Raw genomic sequence first — 14280 nt, 5'->3', positions numbered from 1 at the left:
TGAAAACCCTCTGGAGGGTCAGCTATGGTTTGGTTCTGACTTGATGGTCCACAGGAACGGTGTCTAAAAATTAACCTTCCATTCTTCTTGCCAATGACTTCTAATAAGTTTTGGAATCTGGTCAGTTTTCTTTTATAAAACACAATTTCTTCTTCAATTCCAGTTGACCCATGTGATTTCCCAGTTGAAACTATTGCAGTAGCGTTGTATTCCTCCTGCCTCTCCTGTCAGTCCATATTTTTTTTTATATACTGTCATCATGGTGGTGTTGTTATGTGCCCTTGAGTTGCTTGCAACTCATAGTGACCCTTGGTACAAGAACCTAAGCTCTGCTCTATCCTGTGCCAACCTGTCTCCAACACACCTACTCCCATTACCCCAATCACTGAACTGATCCATCTCATCCAGGGTCTTCCTCTCTTGTGCTGTCCCTCCACCCTCCCAAACACGATGTCTCTCTCTAAGGGCTGGTCCTGCCTTGCAGCATGCTTCCGAATCCTTGTCTCCAGGGAGCAGCCCGGTTTCATCCTCTTCAGGACAATCCTGTTTGTTCTCGTAGCAGTCCTTGGTATATTCAACACTCTTCTCCAGCACTGCAGCTCAAAGGCATCAATTCTGCTTCAGTCATTCCTAGTCACTGTCCAGCTCTCTGACACATAGCACACAATTGTGAAGACTATGGCCTGGATCAGTCACACCTTAGTCTCCAGCCTGATGTCGTTGCTTTTCATTACTCTGGAGAGGTCCCTGACAGCTGACTTGCCCATGCAGTTCATCTCTTGATTTCCTGGCTGCTGGTACCAAGAGTGTTGATTGTGGAACCAAGCAAAGTAAAGTTGTTAACTATCACAAATCTCTTCACTATCTGTCATGGTGCTGCTAATCAGCCCAGTGGTGTGAGCCCTTGCTTGATGTTGAGCTTCAATCCATGTTGAAAGCCGCAGTCCTTGACCTTCTACAGCAAGTACTTAGTTCCAGCTAGCAGGGTTGTGTCATCTGCATAATGCAGGTTGTTGATGAATCTTTCTCCAACCTGGATGCCACATTCCTCCACATAGAGCCCAACCTGCCGGATAATCTGTTCTCCATATAGATGGAAAAGGTATGGAGATTGGACACATTGCTGGAGTACACCCTTACCAGTTTTGAAGTGTTTCTTCATCCTGTTCTGATGACTGCCTCCTGGTCCAAGTGTAGATTTCTGTTTCTCCATTTATTAAATTATCATTTCTCTTAGTCAAGTGTTATATAAGTTTCAAGATATGTATCTTATACATGTTTTGTTAAATTAATCTCTAAATATTTTCCCTTTTTTTCCTTGTCCTTTACAAGGATACAGAAATATAATTGCTTTCTGTGTATTAACCTTTTATCCTGCATCCTTTCCAGATTAATTTATTAGTCTGATAACTGTCTTATATATCTCATCTATTTACAAGATCATATCATATGCAAATATAGTTTGTGTTGTTGAGAATATATACTATTGATGTTGATTATGTACTTCAGTTTGTGCAACTCTTAATACCTTCCTTTTCTGAGTTTTCCATTCCTCATTCACATAAACTTACTGTCCTCTAATCTTTTGAGTTGTTGTCAGTTTGATCCCATATAGGTAATTTTGCTTTAATATTAAACAATTATTTCATTTTAAGACAATTTTTTTTCTTTAAAGCATAATCAGGGATTCATATGCCCACCATGGCTCCAGAAAAATCTGGAGTCCATGAGTTGCAAATAAAGATCATTTTACATCTTCCTTTGCCTGTATGTGTATATGTGCATGTGTTATATTACAGTCATTTCTAACTCAGTAGTAACTCCATAGGTGTCTGAAAATAACTGTGTTCCGTCAGTATTTATTGACTTTTCAGAAGTAAATTACTGGATAAGAAAAACATAATAATAGAATAAGAATAAAAAGGCCATGTAATATCTAGAGATGCAGGAAAAACATTTGGAGAAAATTTTAACATCTGTTCTTAATAGCCTTTATTAATGCTTTGAAGACTATAAATTACAAAGAGATCCTGAAACCAAGAAAATTATTTGTCTCACTTTTTGGGGGATTATTTTGTTCTTGTTAATTTGTGTTTTTCCTGCTTTCTTTTAGATACATTGAATGTTTTTTAAAAATACTGGTGCAACCACTGTGGAAGGCGGTAATGGCGCTTTCTCAAAAAGTTGCAAATAGAGATACCATTTAACCCAGCAATTCCACTACTGGGAATATACCCCAAAGAGAACATAACTGACACCCAAGCAGATATACGCACACCCATGTTTATTGCGGCTTTGTTCACAATAGCAAGCAGTTAGAAACAACCTAAGTGTCCATCAACTAACAAATGGATAGAGAAGTTGTGGTATAGTCACACAATGGAATACTATGCTGCATTGAAAAACAAGGAACTCATGCAATATTATTCAAAATGGGTGACCGTGGAGGACATTATGCTGAGTGAAGTATCTCAGTCACAAAAGGACAAATACTACATAGTGCCACTGTTGTAAAACAGGACTGACATCAGGGTTGAGGGGAGACCGAGAAAGATGGGTTCAATAATGTATACTGCATTGAAACAGATGAGGGGGGAAACTGTTTAAAAGGGATATGTGATTAGGTATTATTGTCATGACAGGAGTCTAGAGCGAAGGCTGCATAGTGGAGTGGACTTGGGAGGGATTGTAAAACAATGCAAGAATTTTACTTTTCAAAGAGAAGAGTGTATAGGGGAGGCTTGGGCAGGGAGAAAAATGCAACAATGAATGAATGGAAATCCAGAGTCTGTACATTTTCATTAAAATTAATAATTGAAAATTTTTTTTAAAAAATAGCAACACTATAAAAATATATTCCATTTTATCTGGTGGTGGTGGTGGTAGGTGCTGTCAAGTCTTAAATGACTCATAGCAACCTTATGAACAAAAGACCTGAGCACTGTTCATAGAGTTTCTGGAAGCAAGCCATTTCAGAAGTGGATACCACTCCTGCTTCTAAGATTGTTTTAATTAGGAAGCTTCACCAAACACTGTCCACCCTGGGTAACCATTATCACATTTGGCACATCAGTGTCACAGCATTCTGCATCACAGCAACCAGGAGTTACCTCTGTACAGCAATGCACAGACCAGTGCTATACCACCTGCAAGAATGTTTCACACACACTAAAAAAACCAAACCAATTTGAGTCAGGCCTGAGGGCCACAGATTAAAATGACCCACCTTGGGCTTGGTAGCATGACTTTTTGTCCACTAGACCAATGTAGCAACATGTATTACATGTAGAATGCTAAGCAGTCAGGAGGAGTTTGAATACATCAGCTCTTCTAGGGGAGAGAAATGAGGCAATCTCCTCTCGTTAAGATTTACATCCACCAAAACCAGATAGAAGATCTCCATTAGTCAAAATAGGTTCAGCAGCACTGGGTTTGGTTGGGGTTTTTTTTTACTGATTTTATTAGCCTGCCTTTTTTTTTTTTAATAAGTAATAAGTTTTACAATAGATATCTTTAACATTCCATGGACTACCTTTAAAAAACAGCTTTTCAGATATTATGTGAAAGCCCAGTAATATGTTTTCCTGTGCTTATATTTCATGTCACCATGTATTATAAATCCTGTCGTTGTGTACCATTGAGTCAGAATTGACCCATAGCTGACTCTCCGGCAGGTTTTCAGAGTCAGTTAATCACAGGAAGAGATTGCCCATCCTCCTCCTGCAGAGCAGCTGGTGAATTCGAACGGTGTGCCTTCAGCATTGCAGCGCAGGTTCTTGCTGCAAGGCCACGCTATTACTATTTTTGCTTTAAACATGCAATAAAATCTTTTCTATTTACTGTTATTCAAAGTTTATGGTACTCTTTATTCTTGTAATATCCTTATTAATTTGTTGTTGTTGGTATGTGCTGTCCAGTTGGAACCAACTCATAGCTGAGCCTCCAGTGAGTTTTCAGAGATTGTAAATCACAGGGGAGGAAATGGCCCACCTTTAACCAGTGAAACAGCTGGTGGATTCTAATTGCGTGCTTTTGGATTGGCAATTCCTTAGCACTAGACCACCAGAGCTCACTTTTACTCATTTAGGTAGAGTTGTATTTCCATCTAGTATCATTTTCTTCCACCTGAAATTTCCTCTGTATGTGAGAGAGAGATATAAAGAGAGCTGTGAATAGTTCTGTTTGGTTTGGTTTGGTTTAGTTTGGTTTGCTTGTTTTTAGCCTCAGACACCCCCTCCCCAACAGAGTATGGAAAAGTTTTGTTTCACCTTTATTTTTTTAAAGCCGTTTTCCTTGTGGGGTTTTTGTTTTGTTTTGTTTTTAGCTTTTTGGTTGGCCATCTGTTTCTTTAAGCATTTAAAAAATACTTTTCCATTTGCTTCAATCTTGTATAGCTTATCTTTGTTGTTGTGTGCCAACAAGTCAGAACCAACCATTAGCAGACCCTGCAACTGGCTTTCAGAGGCAGTAAATCACATGAGAAGAGATTGCCCATCCTTCTCCCTCAGAATGACTGGTGGATCCACGTCGTATGTCTTTGGGATTGCAGTGTGCAGAGTCTTACCACTAGGCCAGAGCTCCATAGCTTCCCTCTAGAAAATGGTTTTAAATGTTCCTCTGTAGCTAAACATTTTCCTCTGGCTTCTTGTAAAATTTTCTCTCTTTTCAGGAATTTGGTTATAGTCTGATATGCTTGGTATATTCTATCTTTCTTGAGAAAAGGATTAATTACATTGCTTAGATTTGAGTGTTTACAGCTTTCAGCAGATTTGAAAAATGTCAATGTTTTTTCAAATATTTTCCTCTCTTTACCTGTAATTATACATATGTTAACACTGATTTATAGCTTGATATTGTCTGTTTCTCTTACTTTTTTATTTGTTCACCTTTCTTTTCTATTCCCTCTTTTTCACACCCTCATTCCTCTCTCCCTCTACCCTATCCTTACTGCTTTTTGCTGTACATTTGGGTACATTCTTACTGTGTCTTCAGATTCTTGAATTTTACTTCTGTTTTATTTTTATTCAAGCCAGTAATATTTTTATTCCAGATACTGGTTTTGAACACTAGACATTATTTTGGGTAGTTTTATTATCTTCTATTTTCTTTCTTAATATGTTTTTCTTTAAACATACTGGTTGATTCTGCTATCTCATTTCTTGCACTATTTAAATAGATTTTTCAACCTGTTTTCAGGACATATTTTCTTTCTTCTTTAAGTGTCTTAAATTGTATGCTTTCCAAAGACTTAATCCTAAAGAGGTAGAACTGATCCATGGCTGACCCTCCAGCAGATTTTTCAGAGGTTATAAATCGCATGGGAAGAGATTGCCTATCTTTGTCAGGGAGCAGCTAATAGATTTGAACCGCATGCCTTGGGGTTGCCAGACAACTCCTGGGCTTTGTTCTGACAAGCAGTTGAATTCTTTTTAGAGCAGCTCTAGCCTTTGGAGGTTTCTTTGTAATCCCTGTAAGCACCTAGGATAAATCCTTGACTTTAGGTCTTGTTAAACATATACACTAAGGTATAATTCAAGTTCTAGTCAACTCTGGGCATTTACTCTTGGCTTTATGGAAATGCCTAGGGTTTTCTCAGAATAACCCCTTCTTACTTAACTGATAGATTTCTGGCCTCTTCTTCCTTGTGTCACAATCTTAATAGTATTCTGTGTCGAAAGCAAGGCAATTGTACGTCTTTCTTCATTTCTTTAGTATCTCTGAGAGCATAAAACAAGTTTAATATACTTTGTCATATTGTCTTCTTGTAGGTTATAAAGCCATTCCCCGTTACAAAGAACAAAATTCTTTTCTATTATTTTACCTGTGAAGATAACTATGGAGATACAAAATAAAGTTTATATTCTATTTTCCTCCAGAAATTTAGACTTTATAAGTCTGCATTTAGAATTTTTTTTTTAATTTTATTATTTTTTGTGTGTGTACCATCAAATCAGATCCGACTGGTACAGGAGGAGATTGCCCCTCCTTCTCCAGCAGAGCATCTGTTGGATTCAAACTGCATGTCTCTCGGATTGCAGTGCAGCTTCTTGCCACTAGGCCATCAGAGCTCCCTTAGAATTTAACATTCACCCATAGGCTACCATTTACAACTTCCTGGGTTTTGTTTGTGGTGCTTTGTTTTGTTGTTGTTGTGTACTATTGAGTCGAAACTGACCTAGAGCTGACCCTCTGACTGGTTTTCACAGGCAGTTAGATTGCCCATCCTTCTCCTGTAGAGCAGCAGCTGGTGGATTCTAACCATGTGCCTTTAGGATTGCAGTGCAGCTTCTTGCCAGTAGGCCGTTTCTGTTTGGGGTGTTTTGTTTTGTGGGTTTTTTTAAATATACAAAATTTTAATTTATTACATTTGTTTATACATAAACATACGATAAATAGATGTGCCGTAATATGATTTATAGTTTTTTCCCCCCAGTGTCTCACACTGTGGTACCAAACAAAAGTAGTTTCTTTTTTAAAAAAAGGAAAGAATAAGGGCAAAACCCAATAACAATAGCTTTACATGTTAAAAGTCTACTTAACATAAGAGATGTTAGATTTTGGAGGTATTAGCTATTTTTTAAATCTGGCTAATAATCATTCAGAGAGCAAACAAACCAGATGAGTTTTTGCTGGAGTGCTGAGACCAAATACCTGACAGGAAGGAGTTGAGGAGAAGGAACAAAAGTTGACAATTCTTCTCAAAGCTTGATACCAGACCTATATCATTTAGTCTCAGACATATCAGACAGCTGTGGATGTTCATCCACAAGAAGGCATAGGCTGGTTTTTAAAGACAGTACTTTCCAGCCCTGTGGAAAATATCCTTTTAGTCCAGATATCTTTTCTTTGTGGGGCTCTGAATAAAAGATCAGACTGGGAGACACCGTGTTTGTTTTAATTATCATAAAATACACCACACATCAACAGAGAACAGCCTGAAGTGCAGGCTAGGTTTAGAAGAGGCTGTGGTACTAGGGATATTATAGCTAATATTAGATGTATCTTGGCTGACAGCAGGCAGTACCTGAAGAAAGTGTTTCATTGGCTTTGCAAAGGCATTTGATTGTGTGGATCACAAACTGTGGCTGACTCTGAGAAGAATGTGAATCCCAGAACACTTGATTGTACTTAGGAAAAACCTATACTTGGACCAGGAAGCAGTTTTCAGAACAGAGCAATGAAACGCTGCATGATTCAAAACTGGGAAGGGTGTACCCCAGGGATGTGTATTGTCTCCATGCCTTTTCAATCTATATGCCGAACAGATTATCCTGGAGACAGGGCTCTGTGAGGAGAAATGTGGCATCAAGATTAGAGGAATCTGCATTATGCACATGACACTGCCCAGCTTGCACAAACTGAGAGGATCTGAAGTGCTTGCTGCAGAAAATCAAGGACTACAGCCATTAGTATGGATTGAAGCTCAACATTAAGAAAAGAAAAGCTTAGGGAGCTCTGGTGGCCTAGTGGCAAGAAGCTGCACTGCAATCCCAGAGGTACAAGGTTCAAATTCACCAGATGCTCTGCTGGAGAAGGAGGGGCAATCTTCTCCTGTACCAGTCAGATCTGATTTGATGGTACACACACACAAAACAATAAAATTAGAAAAATTTAAAAAAGAAAAGATTCTCATCACTGGGCCGATTGGCAGCATTATGATAGATGGTGAAGAGGTTATTAGCAGCTTTAGTTTGCTTGGCTCCACAATCAACACTCTTGATATCAACAGCCAAGAAATTACAAGACAAATTACATTTGGAAAGACTGCTTTCAGAAACCTCTCCAAGGTACTGAAGAGCAACAATGTCAGTCTGGACACTCAGGCTATGGTCTTTACTTGTTATACATTAGGCAGCTGAAACTGAGGAGGACCTCATGCACTTGCTGCGAAGGGTCAAGGACTGTAGCCTTCAGTATGGACTAAGGCTCAATGTCAAGAAGACAAAGATTCTCGCCACTGGACCAATTGGCAGCGTCAAGATGGATGATGAAGAGATTGAGAGTGTTTACAGCTTCACTTTGCTCGGCTCCACAGTTAACACTCTTGGTACCAGCAGTCAGGAAATCAAAAAGCGTATCGCGATGGGAAAGTCTGCCGTTAGGGACCTCTCAAACGTACTCAGGAGCAACAGTGTCTCTCTGGAGACTAAGGTGCGCCTGATACAGGTCATGGTATTTGCAATCGCTTGTTATGCATCAGAGAGTTGGACAATGACTAGGGAGGACAGAAGGAGAGTGGATGCTTTTGAGCTGTGGTGCTGGAGAAGGGTATTGAATGTACCCTGGACTGCTAGGAGAATGAACAGATTTGTCTTGGAGAGGGTTAGACCAGGCTGCTCCTTGGAGGTGAGGATTTTGGGGCTTTGTCTGACATACTTAGACATGTTGCAAGGCAGGACCAGTTCTTGGAGAGAGACCTCATGCTTGGGAGGGTGGAGGGACAGTGCAAGAGGGGAAGACCCTCTATGAGATGGATTGATTCGGTGACTGGGGTAATCGAGATGGGTGTGTCAGAGGCGGTGCGGTTGCCGCAGGATAGAGCAGGGTTTAGAGCTGTTGTGCATAGGGTCGCTATGAGTCGGAAACGACTCGATGGCACATAACAACAACAACAACATTAGGCAGCTGGACAATGACTAGGGATAATGGAAGGACAGTTGATGCCTTTGAGCTGTGGTGCTGGAGAAGAGTATTGAATATACCATGGAATGCTAGGAGAATGAACAGATTTGTCCTAAAGAGGGTGAGACCAGGCTGCTCCTTAGAGGTGAGGATTTTGAAGCTTTGTCTGACATACTTAGACATGTTGCAAGGCAGGACCAGTTCTTGGAGAGAGACCTCATGCTTGGGAGGGTGGAGGGACAGTGCAAGAGAGGAAGACCCTCGATGAGATGGATTGATTCAGTGACTGGGGTTAAGGGGCTGTTGTACATAGGGTCACAATGAGTCACAGATGTCTTGAAGGTACATCACAATAACAACAAAATACACTTAACATTAAGCTTTTTACCATTTTTAAATTACGCTCTAGTGACATTAATCACACAATATTATGTAATGGTGGGCACTATTTTTGTCAGTACTTTTTCATCACCTCAAGCAGAAACTTTGTATCCATTAAGTACTAATTCTCCATTTACATAGACCATGGTAACTAAAAATATGTATTTTGTGTTTAGACATTTGTATACTCCAAATATTTTATATAAATGAGATCATTTAATACTTGTCCTTTTGCTTCTGGTTACTTTGCTTAGTATATTGTTTTCCTTGGTTCTATATTGTAGCGTGTAGTAGAAATGTATTCATTTGTATGACAGAATAAGAATTCATTGTGTGTATATACCCACATATTTTGATTATCTGTCTAGCTTTTGATAGATCTTTAGATGAATCTACTTCTTGGTTTTTTGCAGAGTACTTCAGTAAACTAATTGGTGACCTGTATCTCTTTGAGTCCTTGTTTTCAGTTCTTTTTGGGGGTTATGCACAAAAGTAGAGTTGTAGGGTAGTATGGTCATTCTATGTTTAGTTCTTTGGAGTGACTTCCAAACTGTTGCCAAGGAGGCTCCACCATTTTCATTCCTCTTTAACAGTGATGTATATCATCTTTGGAGATATGTCTTCAAATACTTTGCCCATTTTTTTCAGTTGGGTTATATGTCTCACTGACCTTTAGGAATTCTATGTGTGTCCCAGACATAAAAACCTTTCTAAAACGTAAGATTACCAAATGTTTTATCCCATCTCTGGGTTTTATTTTCACTTTTAAATAATGTGCTTTGAACATACGATGATTTTTGAGGTAGCGTTTGCGTAGGCCAGCTATAATTGTGAACAAAATTGTATATGAAATTAGTGTATGATATTTTAAGTAAATAAAATATCTGTTGTTACTGTTCTGTTCCATCGAGTTACGTATGACTCAGAGACCCTGTAAACAGATCTGAACCTAGTGCTATCCTGTGCCAACCTCACATCTTCTGACACACTTGAGCTCATTGCTGTAGTCACTGTGCCATTCTGTTTTATTGACTGTCTTCCTCACTTTCACTGACCCTCCACCTTTCCAAGGACTAGCACCTCCTAGCAACATGCCCAAAGCATGTGAGGCAAAGCTTTGCCATTCCTTGCCTCTAAGAAGCCCTCTGGATGCACTTTCTCTAAGACTCTTGTATTTGATCTTTTTGCCATCCATGAGATACTCAGTAATCTTCTCTTAACAGCATAACTCAAAGATATCGATTCCTTTCTGTCATCCTTATTCATTGTAAAGCTTTCAGGTGCATAGCAAGTGATTGAAAAGATTATGACCTGAATCAGGTGCTCCTTAGTCTTTATACTGACATCATTGTCCCTCAGTACTTTGGAGAGGTTCATACTTTCCCAGTGCAATACTTCTTTTGTGTGTGTCAAAATATCTACATTTCAAAAATGCTAAAGTGTTTAAATTTTCACTTCATAAAAAATGGAAGTTATGAGGCAGTTTTTTGTTTTAATCTTCTTGTTCTCTGATCAAATGGTCTTTTTTAATTGAGATTTTAATGAACATTATATAGAGAATTTGGATTTCCATTCATTCATTGTTGCACATTTTCTCCTTGCCCACCCCTTTTGGTTTTAGTCCTAGGTTCTTGATCCTTTTTGTGTATGGTTTGAGGTTTAGGTCTTACTTGAGATTTTTTGCAGATAGTTTTCCAATTTTGCCAACACCATTTGTTTAAGTCTGTTGTTTCCCCACTTAATTGATTTCATCTCCTTGTAAAAAATCAGTTGGCTATAGGTACATGGGCTCATTTCTGGATTCTCAGTTCTAGTCCGTCAATCTATGTGTCTGTCATTATACCAGTACCACAAGTGAGATGTGTCCTACCTTATTTCTTTTTTTTTGGAAGAGTGCTTTGCTTATTTGCAGTCTCTTTCCATTCCAAATGAAACTGGAAATTGCCTTTTCCATCTCATTGAAAAATAGAAATGGTATTTGTATTGGTATTGCATTGAATGTGTAAATTGCATTTGATACTATTGTCATTTTCACAATATTGAGTCTTCCTATCCAAGAGTAAGGTATATTCTTCCATTTCTCCAGGTCTCTTCATTTCTTGTAATGTTTTGTCATTTTCTTTGAATAGATTCTGTCTCTACTTATATTTATTCCCAAGTATTTAATTTTGTAATTAGCTGTTGTCACTGATATTGTTTCGCTTAGCTCTCATTCTGTATTCTCTTTGTCACTGTACAGAAATCCAACTGATTTTTGTATGTTGATCTTGTATCCTGCCACTTTACTGTATTGGTCAACTATGTTCAGTAGTTTTCTTGCAGAGTCTTCACCGTTTTCTAAGTATACGATCATATCATCTGCATATAGAGATAATTTTACTTTCTCTTTGCCACTTTGGATACCTCTTATTTCCTTCTCTTGTCTTACTGCTTTGTCTAAGACTTCCAGTGCAATATTGAATAGGAGAGGTGATAGTGGGCATCCTTGCCTAGTTTCTGTTCTCAAAAGGAATACCTTTAATCTCTCTCCGTTGAGAACAATGTTGGCTCTCAGGTTTGCATATATACTTTTTACTATGTTGAGAAAATTCCTTTCTAATTTTATTGAAAAAAAAAATATATATATATCCCCCTTTCCTAGAGTCTTGGATTTTCTCAAAGGCCTTTTCTGCATTAATTGATAAGATCATATGGTTCTAGTTCTTTGCTTTTTTTAATGTCATGAATTACACTGATTGTTTTTCTTCTGTTTAAGCATTCTTGAATACCTCTTATGAATCCCACTTGGTCACGGTGAATCTTTTTTTTTTTTTAATGTATCATTGGATTCTATTGGCCAGGATTTTATTCAGGATTTTTGCATTTATATTCATGAGAAATAATGGCCTATAGTTTTCTGCTTTGGTGATGTATTTACCGGGCTTTGCTGTCAAGGATATGTTTGCTTTATAGAATGAGTCGGAAAGAATTCCATCTTTTTCTATTTTCTGAAATAGTTTATGTGGAATTGGTGACAGTTCTTCGAATGTTTGATAAAATTCACTTGTAAAACCGTGTGGTCCAGGGCTTACCTTGGCTGTAAGTTGTTTTATTACCATTTCAAAATCTTCTTTTCTAAGGGGTCTGTTCAGTTGTTCAAGTTCACTTTGTGTCAGTTTAGGTAGGTTTTGAATTTATAAATACTTGTCCATTTCCTCTAGATCTTCATATTTAAGTATAGTTTTTCATAATATTCCATTGTTAGCCTTTTTATTTTAGTTGGTCCTCTTGTGACATTGCCCATTTCATCTTTTATTCAGATTATTTGTATCTTTTCTTTTTTTCCCCATTGTTAGTTTTGCTAGTGATGTGTTGATTTTATTGACCTTTTTGAAGAACCAACTCCTAATTTTGTTGATTGTTTCAATTGTTTTTCTGTTTTCTATTTCATTTATTTCTACTCTCATTTTTATAATTTCAGATTTTTTTTGCAGGGTGTTGCGTTTTCTTGCTGTTCTTTTTCAATTTGCTGGAGATGTTGGGTTAGAGAGTCAGTGGTCATTTTTTTCCTGCTTTTTGATGTGTTTGCTTACTGCTATAACTTGGCCTCCAATCACAGCTTTCGCTGTTTCCGATAGGTTTTTGTAAGTTGTGTTCTCATTGTCATTTGTTTCAGAAAATTTTCATTTCAATTTTTATTTCTTCTGGTACTTACTTCCTATTCAAGCAAGGTGTTGTTCAGCTTCCAAATATATGGTTTTTTCCTCCTTTATCCTCTTGTTATTAATTTTAATTTTGTAGCATTGTGATCTAATAAGATGTTTTTTATTATTTTTATGTTTTTTTATTTATTGATGCTTTCCTTGTGATCTAAAATGTGCTCTATTCTTTAAAGTGTTCCATGCACATTGGATAAGGAGGAATACTGTGCTTATTTTTGATTCATTAGTCTGTAAATATCTATGAGATCGAGTTATTTTACTGTGTGGTTTAATTCTTCAGTGTCTTTTGTTGAGTTGCTTTCTGATAATTCAGTCTTTTCTTGAGAGTGGTGTATTGAAGTCTCCAACACTATGGTGGTGTTGTCTATTTCTTTTTTCAGTTTTGTTAATGTTTTACATATTTGGCAGGTTTTTCATTTAGTGCATAGATATTTGTTATCGTATGTCCTCTTGTTCTACTGACCCTTTAAACATTATGTAGTGACCTTCCTTGTCCTTTTTGATGGTCTTTGCATTGAAATTTATTTTATCAGAGATGAATATCACTACTGCTTTTTTTCTGGTTGCCATTTGCTTGGTATATTTTTTCCCACCCTTTTATTTTTAGTCAGTCTTTATCTTCACTTTTCAGGTGTATCTCTTGTTGACAGCATATTGATGGATTTTGGTTTTGTATCCAATCTGCTACTCTTTTTATCTTCAGTGGTGCATTTAAGCCATTCACATTCAGTGTGATTATTGAGAGCCAAGGTTTTATTGCTATCATTGTGTTGAGTTCTTTTCAGTGTTGTTGCTAGTTACTTTGGTCCATCCTGCTTTCTGTGGCACTTCTGTAAGGAGGACATCTTTCCTTCATTGTTTCCTGCAATGCTGGTCTTGTTTTTACAAACTCCCTTAGGTTCTGTTTTTCTGCAATATCTTGATTTCTCCTTCATATTTGATGCACAGTTTTGCTGGGTACAATATTCTTGGTTGACAGTTGTATTCTTTAGTGTTCAATGTATGTCATTCCACTGTCTTCTTGTTCACATGGTTTCTGCTAAGAAATCGGAACTTAATCTTACTTGCTCTCCGTTATAGGTAACTCTTTATTTCTCCTTCCTGCTTTCAGAATTCTCTCCTTATCTTTGGTTCTGGCAAATTTGACTATGATATGCCTTGGTGTTTTTCTTTTGGTGTCTGTTCTATATGGTGTTCACTCATGTTCTTGCATATATATTCTCTCATGTTTACTTTGTCATCTCGTGCTGCCTTTTGAAATCTTGTATTCAACTCTTTAGTATCTTGAATTCTTGTTGTACTTTGACTTTGCTGCTCTCCAGTGCAATTTTCAGAGTCTCTTCTGACATCCATTTTGGTCTTCTCGTCCTCTTCTGTCTTTGCAATGACCATTTGCACTCTTCCTGGATGATACCCTTGATATCCTCCCACAACACATCTGGTCTTCGCTCATTAGTGTTCAAGGCCTCAAATCTGTTCCTGAGATGGTTCTGAAATTCAGGTGCAATAGACTCTAAGTCTATAGATGGTTTCCTGTTGACATATTTCAGCTAACAGATGCTGCCCTGGATGTGCT

The 14280-nt window shown here is 37.7% G+C and overlaps 1 protein-coding gene across 2 annotated transcripts in view; it reads left to right on the top strand.

Moving 5' to 3' along the window:
* Positions 1-14280, top strand: part of RAP1A (RAP1A, member of RAS oncogene family) — a 119583-nt gene that overhangs the window by 74257 nt on the left and 31046 nt on the right. Inside the window, exon 2 of one of the 2 annotated variants that reach the window (XM_006895720.1) lies at positions 7495-7503. The exons of the other annotated variant lie outside the window; for it this stretch is intronic. The gene's annotated coding sequence lies outside the window, so the exon portion shown is untranslated. The remainder of the gene's footprint in view (positions 1-7494; positions 7504-14280) is intronic. 2 annotated transcript variants of the gene reach the window in all.

This window comes from Elephantulus edwardii, unplaced genomic scaffold (genome assembly GCF_000299155.1).
Source record: "Elephantulus edwardii isolate Elephantulus edwardi_28Jun2011 unplaced genomic scaffold, EleEdw1.0 scaffold00174, whole genome shotgun sequence".
Lineage (NCBI taxonomy): Eukaryota > Metazoa > Chordata > Mammalia > Macroscelidea > Macroscelididae > Elephantulus > Elephantulus edwardii.
This window is presented reverse-complemented; position numbering and strand designations above follow the sequence as displayed.